This window comes from Rutidosis leptorrhynchoides, chromosome 4, assembly GCF_046630445.1.
Source record: "Rutidosis leptorrhynchoides isolate AG116_Rl617_1_P2 chromosome 4, CSIRO_AGI_Rlap_v1, whole genome shotgun sequence".
NCBI classification, from domain to species: Eukaryota; Viridiplantae; Streptophyta; class Magnoliopsida; order Asterales; family Asteraceae; genus Rutidosis; species Rutidosis leptorrhynchoides.
Genome location: NC_092336.1, coordinates 3,780,228 through 3,803,007, shown reverse-complemented (window position 1 = coordinate 3,803,007; position 22,780 = coordinate 3,780,228). Strand labels below are relative to the sequence as shown.

General features: G+C 31.3%; 1 pseudogene; it reads right to left on the bottom strand.

Moving 5' to 3' along the window:
• Window positions 1-7,024: 7,024 nt before the first annotated feature.
• Window positions 7,025-20,937, bottom strand: LOC139839411 (uncharacterized; annotated as a pseudogene).
• Between the last annotated feature and the right edge of the window lie 1,843 nt (window positions 20,938-22,780).

Below are 22,780 nucleotides of genomic sequence, written 5' to 3'. Positions count from 1 at the left end.
AAATTTCCGAACAAATTTAAACTTTATCTTTATATGCTTCCAACACGATAAGCAAAGTCTGTAATATTGAGTCTCGAAAACTTTGGAACTATGTTCATATGTTTAATTACCCTTCGAATATTCCCAACGATTCACGAACAATTATATTTAACTTGATGTGCATATATAACTATATAAATATAGTTATATTAATTGAAAACGTTAACAAAGTATTAGATGTATAATACTTTACATAAACGTATTTGCTTCAATATATGTTTAATATATTTATAGACGGAATTAAAAGATAATATCAAATGATTGAATTATTAGATACATTGTGATATGATTACGAGTCTATGTTATGAGGTCCACTGTGATTTAAGAAATCTATTTTTTTTGACAACATTCGAAAAATGGTAAAGTGATTTATAAGTAAGAATAAATGTGTCAATTAACGGAAACTAGACAAGGGTTAGTGGAAATTCCTGTTTAATTTCTAATTCATGTTTTATAATATTTTCCTCGTGACCTTGATAACATAACTATGTTAACTTTCATTTTATTTAATGTGAAAGTAAGAACGTGGTGTGTAAATAACTTAGATGTTGGATATCGACAAGTTAAGTAACTCAACATTTTTCATTAAGATGATTTCATACATTTATTTAACCTTTGGACTTTATCCCATGCTTCACCAACAAACTGTAATTTAAAAACTTGAAAATTATTATGGATATATATAATTCTACTTTTCTAAAACGTTTTATGATATAACGATTTCCATTATTTTAACTTTTTAACAAAATGATTCTTAAATATATTTAGTTTTGGAAAACAAAATTATCATATTTATTTGATTTAGTTTCAAACGTACAAAAACGTTTTCAGTTTAAAAAGAACTTTATTATTAAAACATATATAGCTTTTATAAATATCTAAAACCACTTTTGACAACTCATTTATTAACTAGTATGATAAAGATAACGATATTTATATTTTATTTTATTAAATATATATAATGATTTAAATTAATATTATATATATTTATACGTGTATTATACGTACATAATTTTATACTTTTACTATACTTTAACTTTACCTTTACTTTACTTTTACTTTACTTTAACTTTAATATTTCATACTTTAATAATTCACTTTAATAATTCATACTTTAGTAATTTACTTTAATAATTCATATTTTAATAATTCATTTTAATAATTCATACTTTAATAATTCACTTTAATAATTCAAAAATCTATTATAAATAGAATTCAATAGGTTTCATTATTTCATAGAAACTTGAAAATATATTTCTTTAAACTCTCTCAATCGATTTACATATATATATTTACTCAGTATTATTTCAAGATATTATTAGTATACATAAAATACTACGACGGAGTTATGTTCAGGCGATTTCAAAATAAGTTTTCAAACGAGATAGAGCTAAGGAAATTATGGGTTATAGCTATGGAGGTTATGGATATTGTTCGAGGGAATTGCTCGTGAGGTCAACCTAACATTTATCATTTTCGTTGCGTCTACGTACTTTCCTGAAATATTAAATCACAATATTGATACATGAGCATTCATATCTTATCTTTTATATATTAATAGTGTATCCCTGACTAGTGCTCGAGTATATATGATTATGCATGTTTGTATGCTTAGTTTCGTCGTTAAATAGTTTATGATAAATCATGAATTTAAGACATATGCTACTAAGATAAGGTATATGATATGCATGTCGTTGGAAAGCTGGCAAAAAATTAATAACTTTTCATTTAGAAAGCTTATGGTTTCGATGAACGGATTAAAAGATATGGTCAACTGAATTATTATTAATTTTAGTATTATTATTATTAAAATGATTATTATTATTATTACTATCGTCGTTATTTTCGTCGTTATTATTATAATTTAATAATAATAATAATAATAATAATTATTATTAATATCATTATCGTTATTAATATAAGAAGTATTATTATTATTATTATTATTATTATTATTATTATTATTATTATTATTATTATTATTATTATTATTATTATTAGTATTATCATTAATATTATTATTATTATAATACTTATTAGTATCATTATCATTAAAACTAATATTAGTATCATCTAATTATTATCATTATTATTATTATCATTATTTTGAATATGATATAAAAGAGGACTAAAAGCTATTAAACAAGTCGATTAGGAAATAATGAGTATAAATATCATGATTCAGTTAAAATATTATTAAGATTATGATTTAGATAAAAATGTCGTTTTCATTATTTTTATCATTATTAGTAATATTATTATGACATTAGTATTACTACAAAAGATTATTATTTGTTATCAAAATTATTATTATCATTAGTAAATATCAATATTGTTATTATTATTATTATTATTATTATTATTATTATTATTATTATTATTATTATTATTATTATTATTAAAATAATTAATATTATTATTATTATAAAATAATACAACTTTTGGTTCATTATTATTATCAAAATTATATTATTTAATCAAATAAATACTTGATACAAATAAATATTTATGATACATATCACTACATTTTTATCATTAAAAAGATATTATGTGAACATTATATAAATTATAATACTTACTATATAAAAATATATTTTTACTATATATTAACATAATTTTTTATCATTAATACATTATAATAAATGATGAAATTAAAATATTGTAAGATACTGATTTAAATAAAAATATCGTTTTCATTATTTTTATCATTATTATTATTATTAAAAGTATCATTAATATTAAAAGTATCATTCTATTAAAATTATCATTTTTAATAGAAATATCATTGTTATTATAAGATATCATTTTTAGTATCATTTTAGTATTATTATTATTATTAAAATTATCATTTTGAATAAAATTATTATTTTATATAAAATATTATTATTATAGTTAATATTAAAAAGTATCGTTATTATTAAAATTTATCATGATTAGAATTATCACTTTATTATAATTAATATTATCATTAGTAAATAAATATTGTTATTATTATTAGTAGTAGAATAGTAATAATTATTATTATTACAAAATAATACAACTTTTACTCATTATTATTATCTTCAATATTATTTTATAAAATAAATATGTGATACAATTACATTAATAATACTTACCACTATATTTTTATGATATTGAGTGAACTGTATAAATTTTATTACTTAAGATATATAAAAATATATTTTTATCATATATAAATTTTAATATAAATTTTTATTTATTAATAAACGACTTGTATTATTTAATTTAATAAAATCTAATAAATATATTTAAATATATAAGACGACTATATTTAAGTTATATAATAAACATGTATAGATTTTAGAAGTCATTTTGGGTCAAGTTGACTTTTGTTGACTTTTGCATATCGGTCTCGAGCATTAGAATTGTGATACACTACGACTTGACTTAAATTTTTAGACAGATATTGACCAACATATAAATACATATACTAATATAGGTTCGTGAATCCGAGGCCAACCCTGCACTTGTTCAGTGCCGTCATATACATAATTACTACGAAATACAGTATTGTGAGTTTCATTTGCTCCCTTTTTAAATGCTTTTGCAATATATACTTTTGGGACTGAGAATACATGCGCTGCTTTTATAAATATTTTACGAAATAGACACAAGTAATCGAAATTACATTCTATGGTTGGATTATCGAAATCAAATATCGCCCTTCAAGTCTGGTAACCTAAGAATTAGGGAAATGGCCCCTAATTAACGCGAATCCTAAAGATAGATCTATTGGGCCTAACAACCCCCATTCATGTCTATGGATGCTTTAGTACTTCAAGATTATTATTATATAGACGGCGATGTCTGTGGGGATATTCTATGCATTATGGTTAATGTCGGTTACCAGGTGTTCAATCCATATGAATGATTTTTATGCAGATGGCTATATGCATGCATGCTGTTTTATGAGAAATTGAAATATGAAATCTTGTGGTCTATTAAACTTATGGAAACGATTGATTACGATAAACTAATGAACTCACCAACCTTTTGGTTGACACTTGTAAGCATGTTTATTCTCAGGTATTAAAGAAATCTTCCGCTGTATATTTGCTCATTTAAAAGATATTACTTGGAGTCATTCATGACATATTTCAAAAGACGTTGCATTCGAGTCGTTGAGTTCAACAAGATTATTATTAAGTAGATGACAGATTAAGTCATTTATAATTTGGATATATTATGAAATGATATGCATGCTGTAACACCCCATTTCCAACAAGGAATGGAAGGTCACATTTATTGATAAATATTCAAAGTCATAATAAGGTCTTATTTAAATACACAACCGACGTCTTACACAACCATTAATAAGTTTTTAATAATAACTTAGGATTTTGAAATATAATTATATAAGTCCAGACTAAGGCATTAGATAGGTAGGTCTCTAAGGCATCTTCATATCTTGAAGCTCTCACGCTCATCCCATCTTACCCTGATTACCTGCCGCAAGAAAAGAAAATACGGCTGAGCTACTGGCTCAGTGCGCGGATGTTGACAGATATAAACAATAATAATAACAGTAATATTTCAAAGGATAAGAGTGAACGGAATAATAAATATATTTTATTTTATAAAATTCTCCATCGATTAACACCACAACACCAGAGTAATGAAATAAAGTCAGAGTAAGGAAGGGTCATCCATACCGAGTACACCTACAAAACAGAATATCAGAATCGCACCCACAGTGCCAAATAGTACCATATATCGCGCAAATCACACTGGTCATGACTCCAGGTGGTTCCCCTAATCAGAAGGTGTGTATGGCACTACACAACACAACTGCTCTACACAGATCATATCATAACATATCCTAGGATGCATCCATACGCCTCTCAAATAAATCAAACGCTCTCCCACGAGCACAATATAAAGTAGAGACGCCGTGACAAATCACCCCGCCACGGTTAGTGCCAAGTCACTGGTTGCCACAATGACAAGCCTGTGGTACCTCCACAGGTAGTTGACTCGGTATACCTATCTCCTGTCTAAAATCTAGGGTTCTATGGTACCACAGTGAACATACCAACCAACACCAAAATTATGATCATCGTACATATGGAACCTAATGAAATGAATTAAGAACGCTCGAAATAAATAAGTTCATTGAGTTTACCAAAAATCATTTTTCGCACAAGAGTTTTCTCAAAAACCAATTTTCTCAAAAATGTTTTCTCAAAAGTTACCACAATAATTTAAATCCCATTTAGTCCAACTCAAATATATAGAATCATAATGCACAAGAGATAGCGATAGAGATAACAATTATAATTAAAGAAGCGGAGCAAGATAACGCTGAAAGAAAGAGTACGGACATCCGTACCTTAATAAATCTCTAACGCTCACAAGGTCGGAAAGATTCTCCAATATCCTTAACAACAGCTACATAAAATAATTTAACTAAACTTAGCATCTAATTTTCAAGTCCTAATATTAACGTTACGATGTCATAAGTTCTAATATTATTATGTGGATATATAAGATATATATATTATTAATTTTCCTACATCCTTTGTGTGATTTGATCAGCAAAAAAAAAAAAAAAAATAAATATATATATATATATATATATATATATATATATATATATATATATATATATATATATATATATATATATATATATATATATATATATATATATATATATATATATATATATATAGTATCGTATCTTTAAAAGACTCGTTCCAATGAGTTTCTCGATCTCACGGCTTCACCGTTTAAATCGAACAACAGTTTGTTAAATTATTGTAGCAATATTTAAGTATATCAAGGGGGTGATACGTAAATATATTAAACTAGTAATCCTATTTGTAATAATGTATAGTTTAGGGATCAAGACTGTAACTATTAATTAAATCACACTTGCTTCGTCTCTTTCGTTTCCATGCGAACCAAAACCCAGTATTATTTATGTTTTGATATATCTTCTTTTTGGTTTGATTCCTATTCTATCTATCTATGACTAAAATAATTTTAAGATGACTAATATTAATACACCTGAAAGTATTAGTCTAAATTTTTAGGATTCTGAATCGTTATAAAAAGTTATCGATTTTAGATGCAAAGTTTGCAAACGTCCCGTAACACCAACATCTATAATACCGCGTTTATATTTGGTCTACGATTTGAAAACATATATTTATGTAAATGGATCAACAATAACTAATAAAAATCACTCTTTGTAAGTTTAAGTTTATGATTTACCTTTGAATATAAAACAACTTGCGAAAGACTCTTTGGTTCGTAAATTTTCTACTCGATATGATCAACTCCAGCTCTCTTTTTTTCTTCAATTAATTTCCTTTTTGATCATATTTGTATGTGTGTACTTGAATAGAAATATAGAAAATAAATTGATAGATTATGAAGGATATGAACATGAGTTACACACATATATATAGATAAAATATGAGGACAGTTTACAAAACGTTATGATGCTTCTTTCAATGGTTGTAGGTTTTATGTGGATGTGAGGGTTTCAAAAGGGTTGGAGGGTTTGTGTGGCTAGGAGAGTTTCTAACTTCTCCCTTTCAAGTCTATACAATAATAATAATAATAATAATTAATAATAATAATAATAATATTAATAATAATAATAATAATAATAATAATAATCATAATAATAATAATAATAAAAAGGTAACAAATGCTAACTTCAATTCTTACTTCGTATAATTTATTGTATGTATATGTATGTTATATGAAGTACATTTTTATTTTTTTTAGTTTATTTCATTTAGACTTATGAGGATATACATACTTCTATTAGTATAAATCAATTATTATTTCTATATGTATTAATTTATAAATTATAAGTATTGTTTCATTCGGGTTATTATAACATATCCCCCTAAAAATGATTTCGTCCTCGAAATCGATCATTGTAAAGTTTATTTATACACCTATTTATTTTTTTTATTTTTTTTATTTTTTTGATATATTAAATCTAACCTTAGGTAAAAAGAGAAGGGTAACGTTCTCGAATAGAATCCTCAAGTTCCCATGTAGCTTCACGTGCAGAGTGATTTTTCCACAACACTTTAACATAAGGAATTATTTTATTTCTAAGTACTCTTTCCTCACGAGCTAGAATTTCTTGTGCCTCCTCTTCACATGACAAGTCTTCTCGAATCTTATGGAGTGGATATTGAACGACGTGAAGTGGAGAGTAGTTATAGCCTCGTAAAGTAGACACATGAAACACATTATGCACATGAGACAATGCCGGGGTAGTGCCAGACGATAAGAGACTTCACCAACTCTTTCTAAGATTTCAAAAGGACCAATGAATCGCGGACTAAGTTTTCCTTTTAGGCCAAAACGACGGATACCTTTATTAGGAGAAACTTTAAGAAAAACATGCTCACTGACTTTAAACTCAAGTGCCCTGCGATGCTTGTCAGCATAACTTTTCTGATGTGTACGAGCCTCTTTCAACTTTTCCTTGGCCAGTTCCACCTTTTCATTAGTAACTCGAACTAATTCGGGTCCTTCGATTACTTTCTCACCGGGTTCATTCCAACAAATAGGAGCTCTGCATTTTCGTCCATACAACATCTCGAAGGGTGCCATACCAATACTTGCATGCCAACTATTATTATACGCAAATTCAACTAAGCATAGATAGTCGTCCCAACTTCCTGTCCATTCTAAAGCACAAGCCCTCAACATATCTTCTAAAGTTTGAATAGTCCTTTCTGACTGACCATCTGTCTGTGAGTGAAATGCAGTGCTGTATTTCAACTTCGTGCCAAAAGCTTTCTGAAACCCTTTCCAAAATTGTGAGGTAAAACGAGGATCTCTGTCCGAAACAATTGACACCGGAGTGCCATGAAGTCTGACAATCTCTTTCTAGAAAATTTCCGCCAACTGACCAGCAGAGTACGTCTCACGAATAGCAAAAAAGTGTGATGACTTTGTGAGATGATCTACTACAACCCAAATTGCATCATTCTTCCTCAAGGTTTTTGGTAAGCCCGTCACTAAATCCATAGTAATGTCATCCCACTTCCATACAGGAATATCTAGTTGTTGTAACAGGCCACTAGCTCTCTGATGCTCTATCTTCACTTGCTGACATGTAAGGCATTTAGCTACGAACTCTGCAACATCTTTCTTCATTCCACTCCACCAAAAATGTTTCTTCAAATCCCGGTACATCTTTGCAGAACCAGGATGAATAGAAAATGGAGAACTATGCACCTCTGTTAATAGTGCATCTCGAATCTCTGTATTATTAGGAACACATAATCTGTCACCTTGCCAAACAACTTCATGTTGATGAACTCGAAACTCATTTTGTTTTTCGTCCTCCAAGTTTTGCACAATAGCCCACAACTCTCCGTCTTCTTTCTGAGCTTCTTTGATTCGTGTCACTAAGGTAGGTTCGACAGTCAATTGTGCAATGTTGCCACATATCTGATTAGTGTATATCTCTACTTCGAGGCGCTCTAAGTCAAAGATGATTTCTTGTTGAGCAGTAAGACATGATAATTTTCCCGAACTCTTTCTGCTAAGAGCATCTGCTACAACGTTTTCCTTGCCAGGATGATACTGAATGTTGGCATCGTAATCCTTCAGAAGTTCTAACCATCTTCTCTGTCTCATGTTAAGCTCTTTTTGTGTGAAAATGTACTTAAGGCTTTTGTGATCAGTGAAGATATCACAAGTCTCACCGTACAAGTAGTGTCTCCAAATCTTCAGAGCGAAAACAATCGCAGCAAGTTCTAAGTCATGTGTGGGGTAGTTCTTTTCATAAGGCTTAAGTTGTCTTGAAGTATAGGCGATCACTTTTACATGTTGCATAAGAACACAACCCAAACCCTTATTAGAAGCATCACTGTATATCTGAAAACCACCAGCCCCATCTGGCACAGCAAGGATCGGTGCAGTCACTAATCTCTTCTTTAATTCTTCGAAACATTTTTCACGTTCATCATTCCATTCAAATTTCACACCCTTTCTAATAAATTGTGTTAAAGGTGATGCTAACGTTGAGAAGCCTTCCACAAAGCTACGATAATATCCAGCCAAACCTAGAAAACTTCTTACTCCGGTGACTGAGTTAGGTCTTGGCCAATTCGTAACCGCCTCAATCTTTGCAGGGTCAACTTCAATTCCATTTCCTGACACTACATGACCGAGAAAGGAAACACGCTCTAACCAGAATTCACATTTAGAAAATTTGGCGAATAACTTCTTCTCTCGGAGTATTCCTAACACGTTACGTAGGTGATCTTCATGTTCTTCTTTTGACTTCGAGTATACCAAGATATCATCAATGAAGACTACAACATGTTTATTGAGATAGTCATGAAACACTCGATTCATTAAATCTATAAAGACAGCTGGAGCATTCGTCAATCCAAAAGGCATCACCAAGAATTCATAATGCCCATAACGAGTGCGAAATGCCGTCTTAGGAATATCTTCTGACTTCACTTTTAACTGATGATAACCCGATCTCAAATCAATCTTTGAGAAGTACTTCGCTCCTTGAAGTTGGTCAAACAAGTCATCTATACGTGGCAATGGATATCTGTTCCTAATAGTAACTCGGTTGAGTTCTCTATAATCGATGCATAACCTCATAGACCCATCTTTCTTCTTCACAAACAAGACAGGAGCACCCCATGGCGATACATTTTGTGACGATCGCTCCAAATCCATATGGACGAACACATCATTCATTGATTTCATTGCAAGGTATTTGACCTCTATATGATACGTTTTGTAAACATTGCATTCTTTTGAAAAGGCACACCATAAATGAATATTTAAATCAAAGGTTTTCGACATCTGATGATTTCTACATATAGACAATCACCGTAAATAATAGTTTACAATAGTAATTCCGTTGACAATGCAGTCAAAATAAGATACATGGTGATGATTTGGTGAATGCGACGTTTCCTTGATAATTATGCCATGTAAGACTCCATGCACATAGCTTGTCTAACATATAAGTAAACATCGGAAGACTTCTAGGGAACCTGAGAATAAACATGCTAACAAGTGTCAACACAAAGGTTGGTGAGTTCATAGTTTTAGTGTTTCGCATAATCTGTATATAAAGGTGGATCACAAGATTTCAGTTGTTTCATCCGAAACGTTTATCAAAATATTCTACGAAATTGAGCACCCTGGTAACTAAACTTAACGTATATATAATTTATACCCTTTGTATAATCATCTTAATAATACACGCAAACCAACGTGTACGCTTCTCAAATAGCATACGTCCGTTAAAAGGCTAGTGCTCTAGCTCAGACGGGGATATCAAGCCCTATGGATCCATATACTACTACTCGCGCCCACCAGTTCTTATAACTGGCAGTTACTAGTTACCAAAGCTAAGGGATTTTCGGTTCAAACTCGGTGTAGAATTTAGTATGTACTTGTATCCATTGCATTTAAAATAAAGTGCATGTATTCTCAGCCCAAAAATATAGATTGCAAAAGCAATTAAAAAGGGAGCAAATGAAACTCACCTTAGCATCACATAAGGTCATTCATCAAAAAGTGACCGTAACTCGGAATGCAAGATTAACCGTAGATCTCAACCTAGAGAACATATGTTGGTCAATACATGTCTAATAAACTAGGTTGGGTTATAGTGTATCACAATCCTAATGCTCGAGATCGATATACAAAAGTTATCAAAAGTCAATTTTGACAATTGTTCAACAAAACGAGACGTGCCTTATATAAGGATTCATTTACTTGGCTAGTAGTATTTTATCAATCTCATAAACATGTTGTTTAAATATTAATTGCAGATTCAAAAGCAATTCCAATTAACGTCAATTATAATTCAGTTGACCATATCTTTTGATTCGTTCATCGAAATAACGCGATTTCTAAATGAAAAGTTATTGATTTTTCGCCAGCTTTCCGAAAACATGTATATCATATACCTTTTACCAGTAATATATGTATTTAATTCGTGATTCATTATAAACTGTTTAACGACGAAATTTAGCATACAAGCATGTATAAATATATACTCGAGTACTAGACATGTATACACTATTAATATATAAAAGATAAGATATGAATGCTCACGTATCAATATTGAGATTCAATATTGCAGGAAAGTACGTAGACGCAACAGAGATGATAAATACTAGGTTTGACTTGCGAACAATACCCATGAATATTACCCATAACCTCCATAACTATAACCCATAATTTCCTTAGTTCTATCGCGTTTGAAGCTTGTTTTGAAAGTGACACGCTCATGACCTCGTCGTAATATTTTATGTATAATATTACTAAAAATATTAAGATTAATAATAATAATAATCTTAATAATAATAATATAATAATAATAATAATAATAATAATAATAATAATAATAATAATAATAATAATAATAATAAATAAATAAATACTTAGGAGTAATATGTGTAAAAAAAACATGCGCAAGAAACCTGGTATTTATAGCCATAATTCCTGATTCTGATGCCCATGCGATCGCATGGGTTTTATGCATATTTCTCATGCGATCGCATGGCCGTCAGATCCAGCTCACATATTTTTTGTTTTCTTGTTTGTCAACATAATTAAATATAATATATATAATATATATAATTTAAATAATTAATTATATATTATATTAAATTCATGTGCATAGTTGACTTGTAATTTTCGTTCCGATGACTCGTACGTTGTCACTCGACTTATGTCCCAGTTCCGGTTTCTCGAACGCATTTTCGTACGCTTAGAAAACTCGCAATTTACGTTTTGTAACTCGTACTTTTGTCAAAATATAGTCTTAAATTATCAATAAACTATATCATTCAAAGTGTATCTTAAACTTTCGAGTGTTTTGGTCATTTACTTCTATAAATCATTGTCTCGCTATTTGTTAATATATATATATATATATATATATATATATATATATATATATATAATAACAAATCGTTTTATGACCAAGTTAATATATATTTTCAACATTCATAAACACGTTTTAAATATACGTCGTAAGTTATTCATACAATTAATATTCTAACTTATCATATATATTCAAATAAATATTTAAACCGATAAGTTTAATGTACGTATCAAAAAAATTAGTACATTGTTACGTTTTCAAGTTATAGTATATATATGTATCTATATACATATAATTGTTCGCGAATCGTCGAGAACAACCGAAAGGTATTTGAATATATGAAAATAGATCAAAAATTTTGAGATTCAGTTTTACAGACTTTGTTTATCGTGTCGAAAATGTTACTCATACAAAGATTAAGTTTAAATTTTGTCAGAAATTTCCGGGTCATCACAGTACCTACCCGTTAAAGAAATTTCGTCCCGAAATTTGAGTGAGGTTGTCATGACTAACAATAAAAATGTTTTCATGCCGTATATGTGTTGATAAATAGAGTTTTATCACCATTGAATAATATGGATAAAACAATCCGATTATTCGAAGAGTATGAGAGAAGTTATCGTAAAAGAGTGAAATGAAGAATAGAGATTCGTCTTAACTCTTGACGTATTAACGATTGATTTCCGTAATTTAAGGAATAGAAAATCTTCATAATCTAAATAAGATTTGATTCTTCGGAATTTAAGGAAATTAAGATTTCTTTTGATTAAATGCGTAATTTGCCTCGATTGCTATGTTGATATTTCGCTATAAATTGACCTCTTCCGTTTCATTATTTTCATCACTCTTACATCTTCTTCCTCATTTTCTATTTTCAAAAGATTGTAAAAATGCTTCATTCAGTTCTGATTCTTGATATACTCCTAACTTTCATATCTGTCATTCTTCTTTTTCATCTACCACCGGAGGAAGTTATTTTCTTCTACCATTACCTTGGGGTTATAGTGTTTTTCATTCTCCCGTGTCTTTATATTGCTATACGCGTTGATATACACGGTTTGTAATTTCTGGGTGGTTGTTGGGTTTTATATCTTCCCTTATATTTCGATGTCTCTGCTTCTGTCTTTCCATAATCATTGACATCCACAGTTAATACTCTCTCCTATTTACTGTGATTTATATATACTCCCATTGATATTTTGAAGCTTCATGCTTTTGTTTTATCTTCCCGACTTTAAATCAAGCGAATAATAGTCCAGAATTCGTAGGTATGAATTTCGGAATGAACATAATTAATGTTCTAAAAAAAACGGTAATAGCACAATCTGACTTGTCAAATTACCAGAATACCTCGAAAAAGACCGAATCATTAAGAAAATATTTTCTTGATAGTTTAGAGGTTAAATAGAATGAAAGAGTTATGTAACATGGTTTATAATGAGGGTATAATCTGTGAACCTTTATCACGTTCCATTAGAAACTCAGCATGACTTACTGTAATATAATCACGTTGATCAAGTGTCATTATATTATACTAACTCATGCTTCAGTTCCCAACACCACTTCAAAAATATTCATATTTTAAACTCGAAGGTTTCAGAATTTAGAAACTAAAATAGTTTCTTTTATGATGTTACACAGATATCGCAAGGAGAAAATTGATTTCCGATGAGAATGATTATAGAATTATCTCCAGAAATATGGAGGATATTTATAATGAAAGATATGATGATATCTTAGAATTTCTAATATCAGAGGATGATGAAGAATGTTGTCCGCAATGGTTTAGATTCGGAAGCAAGGTATTCGTTAATGGCTTCAGCAGATACTGAATAATTTAGATTCTTTGAAGGCAGGTTTAGTCTTTGTGATTTATCCACAGCCTCCTTCATACTTTGCTCAATCCGTTTTCCAGTTCCAAACCTTCTCTTTTCTGAGCTTTGCCAACACACTATTCTTTATCATCAAACTTTTGGCTGTTAAGGTCGTTTACAGTTTTTGCTGCTTCATCAGCATTCATAGTTATCATAACCAAATCGTTGGTTATCAATCTGAGGTGTTTTTAAAAGTTTGAAGGGTTTGCATGAAGATTGTAATTGTCAAGATACATATGATGTTCTAGAATTTTGAACGATACAAATTTTTTTTTTCTTTTTTTTTTCTTTTTTTTTCTGGGTTTATGAATAGAAGTGATGTTCTAGCACAGTTTTGAAGTCCACGTATAGCATTTGAAAGATGTAAGAATCTAAGAGTGATGTTTTCTGTTAAATCTTGGCTTGGATTCTGATTTTTCAAAATCAGAATATGTAATTGAATTTGTATGGAAACGATTGTGTATCGCTGTGAGCATAGTTAATAATTTTTGAATCAAAGTTGAAGAATGTACAGTATAACATATTAATTGTGAACTTATATATTTCCCGAGTATTACCTACCCGTTAAAGATTTCACAATTAATACTTTGTACAAAAGAATTTTTTTATTACCGTCTTTATGAAAATATATGTATATATATTTTCTTCAGATGTAATACAGATTTGATGAGTTAATATCATATTAAGCTCATTTGATTTTTGAATTGAATGAATAATCTCTAAAACATTAAGGATTACATAATCTTCGCGGAGTATTTCACTAATGAAATCAATACTTCATTATTTATTCTTATTCCTCGGTGAAGGATGTTGATGCTCGTGGAATTCTTATGAACTTCATAAGATATAAATGATGTTTTCTAGAAAGTTTCGAGTACATCGAAGATAAAAGTGTAAAATCAAACATGTAATTGATTAATACACAAAGTTCATTATGAAATGGAATTCATCGAGTTGAAACAGATATTTGTAGTTAACGATGGTTAAGTTGTTAACGAAGGATGTACATCATAGCATATTAGTAATATGAATTAACCGAGTAGTATCTACCCCTTAAAATTCACACGTAATAGCTTAGTACGAAAAGATTCATGATGGTTTTAAAATTTATATATATAAGATATACATATAAATTCTTTAGATGAATTAAGTTATTACTTCATAACTCATTGATACAATATACTCGTTGTTGACTCGTAATGATGTCCACGGTGCTTTCTTGAACTGACGGAGCTTGTGATGTTAGAGGTGCTGCTGATTCTGACGATGTTGACAGCACTGCCTGTGCTGGTGAGGCTAAGGGTACTGTTGATGCTGTTGGTAAAACAAGTCTAGCTTGTATCTTACACCATTCGGATAACGGTTTCTACTCTATCTGATTTAGGGTTAAGGCTAGAATAGATAATCTCTAAACTTTAGAAATTACATAATCACCGTAGAATGTTTCTCCGATGAAGTTATGAATCCATACTTCATCGTTTGTCGTTGCTGGTACTTCTTGGTACCTATGGTGCGTATGATGTTGATATCCGAGGTATAAATTGTGATGTTGAGGCGTGTGATGCGGATGTGGTTGTTGGTGGTGGTAATGATCCTGTTGGTGTGGATGATGGTGGTACCGGTTATGCTGCGGGTGCTGCTGCTGATGTTCGTAACCCTTGCACCATATTCTCCAAAGCCACTATCCGAGCACGAAGCTCGTTGACTTCTTCTATTATACCGGGATGATCGGTGGTTCGTACGATTGGATAAATAAGATTTATAATATGGGATAGTATATAATCATGATGAGATACTCTGGAAATGAGCGAGAAAATAGTATTACGAATAGGTTCGCCGGTAAGTGCTTCAGGTTCTTCGCCAAGAGGTGAATGTGGTGGATGGAAGGGATCACCTTCTTCTTGTCTCCAATGATTAAGTAGGCTACGAACTCATCCCCAATTCTTCCAGAATAGGTGATGGCTGATTGGTTGATCCATTCTGGTTACACTTTCTTCAGAGTTCAGGTGAATATCCATATCGGAATATCTGTCGGAATTTAAGGAATTTGAACTAGATACGAGATCCATCTTGTATAATTAGAGAGATGATTTTTGATATGAAATAGATTATAGAATTTGATTGGTACTCTTCAATACATAATTTACATATGTATATATAATACCAAAATCCCGTAAATTACGGAGAAATTTTCGGAAGATGGCAGTCAAAGTTTACTGTAATAGATATGTCAAGATATGAATTTTGTCTATACACTATCTATGCAATCAATGCAATAAGACGCGTTTAGACTTAAGATGATAGACAGGTAATTTCTGACAAGAAATGATAAGCAAAACTTTTGACATGCAGACACAGTCGAAGTCCAGACTTACTAATGCATCCTAACAACTATCAGTTAGACACACTTATGCAAGAACTGGTTCACTAGGACCAACGCTCTGATACCAACTATGACGATTGCTCCAAATCCATATGGACGAACACATCATTCATTGATTTCATTGCGAGGTATTTGACCTCTATATGATACGTTTTGTAAACATTGCATTCTTTTGAAAAGGCACACCATAAATGAATATTTAAATCAAAGGTTTTCGACATCTGATGATTTCTACATATAGACAATCACCGTAAATAATAGTTTATAATAGTAATTCCGTTGACAATGCAGTCAAAATAAGATACATGGTGATGATTTGGTGAATGCAATGTTTCCTCGATAAATATGCCATGTAAGACTCCATGCACATAGCTTGTCTAACATATAAGCAAACATCGGAAGACTTCTAGGGAACCTGAGAATAAACTTGCTAACAAGTGTCAAAACAAAGGTTGGTGAGTTCATAGTTTTAGTGTTTCGCATAATCTGTATATAAAGGTGGATCACAAGATTTCAGTTGTTTCATCCGAAACGTTTATCAAAATATTCTACGAAATTGAGCACCCTGGTAACTAAACTTAACGTATATATAATTTATACCATTTGTATAATCATCTTAATAATACACGCAAACCAACGTGTACGCTTCTCAAATAGCATACGTCCGTTAAAAGGCTAGTGCTCTAGCTCAGACGGGGATATCAAGCCCTATGGATCCATATACTACTACTCGCGCCCACCAGTTCTTATAACTGGCAGTTACTAGTTACCAAAGCTAAGGGATTTTTGGTTCAAACTCTGTGTAGAATTTAGTATGTACTTGTATCCATTGCGTTTAAAATAAAGTGCATGTATTCTCAGCCCAAAAATATAGATTGTAAAAGCAATTAAAAAGGGAGCAAATGAAACTCACCTTAGCAGCACATAAGGTCATTCATCAAAAAGTGACCGTAACTCGGAATGCAAGATTAACCGTAGATCTCAACCTAGAGAACATATGTTGGTCAATACATGTCTAATAAACTAGGTTAGGTTATAGTGTATCACAATCCTAATGCTCGAGATCGACATACAAAAGTTATCAAAAGTCATTTCAAAAAGTCAATTTTGACAATTGTTCAACAACGAGACGTGCCTTATATAAGGATTCATTTACTTGGCTAGTAGTATTTTATCCATCTCATAAATAGGTTGTTTAAATATTAATTGCAGATTCAAAAGCAATTCCAATTAACGTCAATTATAATTCAGTTGACCATATCTTTTGATTCGTTCATCGAAATTACGCGATTTCTAAATGAAAAGTTATTGATTTTTCGCCAGCTTTTCGAAAACATGTATATCATATACCTTTTACCAGTAATATATGTAATTAATTCGTGATTTATTATAAACTGTTTAACGACGAAATTTAGCATACAAGCATGTATAAATATATACTCGAGCATTAGACATGTATACACTATTAATATATAAAAGATAAGATATGAATGCTCACGTATCAATATTGAGATTCAATATTGCAGGAAAGTACGTAGACGCAACAGAGATGATAAATACTAGGTTTGACTTGCGAACAATACCCATGAACATTACCCATAACCTCTATAGCTATAACCTATAATTTCCTTAGTTCTATCCCGTTTGAAGCTTGTTTTGAAAGTGACACGCTCATGACCTCGTCGTAATATTTTATGTATAATATTACTAAAAATATTAAGATTAATAATAATAATAATCTTAATAATATAATAATAATAATAATAATAATAATAATAATAATAATAATAATAATAATAATAAATAAATAAATAAATAAATACTTAGGAGTAATATGTGTAAAAAAAACATGCGCAAGAAACCTGGTATTTATAGCCATAATTCCTGATTCTGATGCCCATGCGATCGCATGGGTTTTATGCCTATTTCTCATGCGATCACATGGCCGTCAGATCCAGCTCACATATTTTTTGTTTTCTTGTTTGTCGACATAATTAAATATAATATATATAATATATATAATTTAAATAATTAATTATATATTATATTAAATTCATGTGCATAGTTGACTTGTAATTTTCGTTCCGATGACTCGTACGTTGTCACTCGACTTATGTCCCGGTTTCGGTTTCTCGAATGCATTTTCGTACGCTTAGAAAACTCGCAATTTACGTTTTGTAACTCGTACTTTTGTCAAAATATAGTCTTAAATTATCAATAAACTATATCATTCAAAGTGTATCTTAAACTTTCGAGTGTTTTGGTCATTTACTTCTATAAATCATTGTCTCGCTATTTGTTAATATATATATATATATATATATATATATATATATATATATATATATATATATATATATATATATATGTATATATATATATATATATAATAACAAATCGTTTTATGACCAAGTTAATATATATTTTCAACATTCATAAACACGTTTTAAATATACGTCGTAAGTTATTCATACAATTAATATTCTAACTTATCATATATATTCAAATAAATATTTAAACCGATAAGTTTAATGTACGATATCAAAAAAATTAATACATTGTTACGTTTTCAAGTTATAGTATATATATGTATCTATATACATATAATTGTTCGCGAATCGTCGAGAACAACCGAAAGGTATTTGAATATATGAAAATAGATCAAAAATTTTGAGATTCAGTTTTACAGACTTTGTTTATCGTGTTGAAAATGTTACTCATACAAAGATTAAGTTTAAATTTTGACAGAAATTTTCGGGTCATCACACACTTGGCCTTATGAATCCCCGGTCTAACAATTCTTGTAACTGCTCTTTTAATTCTAGCAACTCTAAAGGTGCCATTCGATAAGGTGCTTTAGAGATTGGCTCTGCACCTGGAATAAGGTCAATTGTGAATTCAACCTCTCTGTCTGGTGGCAATCCTGGTAGTTCCTCTGGAAATACATCTGGGAATTCTTTAACTACCGGAAGATCGTCAATGTTAGATTCCTTCTTTGATTCATCATGAATAGCTGCCAGATACCCTTCACAACCACTACGTATTAGTTTCCTTGCCTTCATGACAGAAATAACTTTCACTAGCCCACTCGGTGAAGTTCCTTAATACACAAACTTTGGTTTAGCGGCATCTCTGAACATTATTCGTTTACCATGATAGTCAACATGGGCATGGTGTGAAGATAACCAATCCATTCCCAAGATGATATCAAAATCATGCATCTCCATAGGGAGTAATTGGGCTAGAAGAACGTTACTTTCAATTGATATAGGACAATCAAGGTATATACTAGCAATAGTCACAGAATTTCCCAAAGGGGTGGCAATACATATAGGTGGGTCTAATACAGAAGCTGACAGATTAAGACGTCGAGAAAATGATGGCGATATAACTGAGTGAGTAGCACCCGTATCAAATAAAATATGAGCCTTAATACCATGTATAGTAAGATGTCCAGAAATGGTACCTTGAGCTCTTGCTGCCTGACGTGTAGTCATTGTGAATACCCTACCATTTGTTGCCCCTTGATTGTTTCCCACATTCTTCTGATTATGGTTTTGGTTAGAAGTACAATTCTTAGCCATATGCCCCAGCTTACCACACTTGAAACACTCTCCCGTTTCTTTGTAACGATGCTTTCCTGGATGATTAGCCCCACATTTTGAACATACCGGAAGTGGAATCCTGTTTGGGTTTCCATTAGCTGAACCCATTTGCCTTCCTGATCCATGAAGTGCTTGACCATGATTGTTTCCTTGGTTCTGATAAGTCTTATGAGTTTGCCACTGTCCTTGACCAGTATTGTTTCCCTTGTTCTGATATGACTTATCACCTTGCAATTGTCTAGTCTGGTTCCCACGAGATTGATCCCCGACATCACGATGATGCCCCATTTGAAACTTACCATAACGGTCATAAATTGGGGCACTGTAGTCGTCATCTCTATTTCTCTTTCCACCATTAGCACCCTTATGTGCTAAAAAGTCAGCTCTTTCCAGCTCTAGGTTTTTAGCAGCATTGGCCACTTCTGTTACAGTGAAAATTTTTGTGTTGATAAGTGCCCTTCGATGTTCATAAAGTAAGGCCCATTTGAATTTCTCTGCTTGCTCCTCTGCAGTTCCAGCTGAACTTCCAGCGATTCCTGCTACTCTAATGAAACGCTCCATAAAAGTATTTTTAGATTCACAAGGATCCTGCGGAATACTGAGATACTCTCTTTTATAAGCCTCCCTTTCAGCAGTAGGGAAATAGTGCTTATAAAACACATCAAGGAAATCACGCCACGTCAAAGCCTCTGCATATCCATCCCCTTCAGCTGACTTCACAACGTACCACCAACGGTTTGCATCACCTTCCAACTTATAAGTCGCCATGCGAACTTTTTGATTTTCGGTACAATCAAAAACTTCAAAAATCTCCTCTAGGTGTTTAATCCAGTTTTCAGCATCAAGAGGTGTTTTGCCACCAGAAAATGACTCGGGCTTTTGTTTCTGAAATTTCTCTAGCAACGAATACATAGGCATGGTTCCTATAGTGCCATTACACGAGTTATTATTATTACCAAGTAAATTTCCATCGACTGCGCCACTACTGTTTCCCGGTTGACTTGCCTGAACTTTTGCAGCAACAACTTGTGGGACAACTTGAGCAATAGCAGTAGCAACTGCTTGATTCACTGCTGTGAGGATAGCGGGGTCAAGGTTTTGAGCACCATCATTAACATTAGTTGTTTGATTTCGATTGTTAGGAATCCTTCTTCTAGGAGTCATCTATAACGAAAGACAATAAGAAAATATAGACAAGAATGAATGACTGTAGAGTACAAGATAAAGGAAACGAAATCCTATCACATGATCTACCCCAAACTCACAGGTCAAACCTAAGGGTAACTACAAGAGGGAACCTAAGCTCTGATACCATTAGATGTAACACCCCATTTCTAACAAGGAATGGAAGGTCACATTTATTGATAAATATTCAAAGTCATAATAAGGTCTTATTTAAATACACAACCGACGTCTTACACAACCATTAATAAGTTTTTAATAATAACTTAGGATTTTGAAATATAATTATATAAGTCCAGACTAAGGCATTAGATAGGTAGGTCTCTAAGGCATCTTCATATCTTGAAGCTCTCACGCTCATCCCATCTTACCCTGATTACCTGCCGCAAGAAAAGAAAATGCGGCTGAGCTACTGGCTCAGTGCGCGGATGTTGACAGATATAAACAATAATAATAACAGTAATATTTCAAAGGATAAGAGTGAACGGAATAATAAATATATTTTATTTTATAAAATTCTCCATCGATTAACACCACAACACCAGAGTAATGAAATAAAGTCAGAGTAAGGAAGGGTCATCCATACCGAGTACACCTACAAAACAGAATATCAGAATCGCACCCACAGTGCCAAATAGTACCATATATCGCGCAAATCACACTGGTCATGACTCCAGGTGGTTCCCCTAATCAGAAGGTGTGTAGGGCACTACACAACACAACTGCTCTACACAGATCATATCATAACATATCCTAGGATGCATCCGTACGCCTCTCAAATAAATCAAACGCTCTCCCACGAGCACAATACAAAGTAGAGACGCCGTGACAAATCACCCCGCCACGGTTAGTGCCAAGTCACTGGTTACCACAATGACAAGCCTGTGGTACCTCCACAGGTAGTTGACTCGGTATACCTATCTCCTGTCTAAAATCAAGGGTTCTATGGTACCACAGTGAACATACCAACCAACACCAAAATTATGATCACCGTACATATGGAACCTAATGAAATGAATTAAGAACGCTCGAAATAAATAAGTTCATTGAGTTTACCAAAAATCATTTTTCGCACAAGAGTTTTCTCAAAAACCAATTTTCTCAAAAATGTTTTCTCAAAAGTTACCACAATAATTTAAATCCCATTTAGTCCAACTCAAATATATAGAATCATAATGCACAAGAGATAGCGATAGAGATAACAATTATAATTAAAGAAGCGGAGCAAGATAACGCTGAAAGAAAGAGTACGGACATCCGTACCTTAATAAATCTCTAACGCTCACAAGGTCGGAAAGATTCTCCAATATCCTTAACAACGGCTACATAAAATAATTTAACTAAACTTAGCATCTAATTTTCAAGTCCTAATATTAACGTTACGATGTCATAAGTTCTAATATTATTATGTGGATATATAAGATATATATATATATTATTAATTTTCCTACATCCTTTGTGTGATTTAATCAGCAAAAAAAAATATATATATATATATATATATATATATATATATATATATATATATATATATATATATATATATATATATATATATATATATATATATAGTATCGTATCTTTAAAAGACTCGTTCCAATGAGTTTCTCGATCTCACGGCTTCACCGTTTAAATCGAACAACAGTTTGTTAAATTATTGTAGCAATATTTAAGTATATCAAGGGGGTGATACGTAAATATATTAAACTAGTAATCCTATTTGTAATAATGTATAGTTTAGGGATCAAGACTGTAACTATTAATTAAATCACACTTGCTTCGTCTCTTTCGTTTCCATGCGAACCAAAACCCAGTATTATTTATG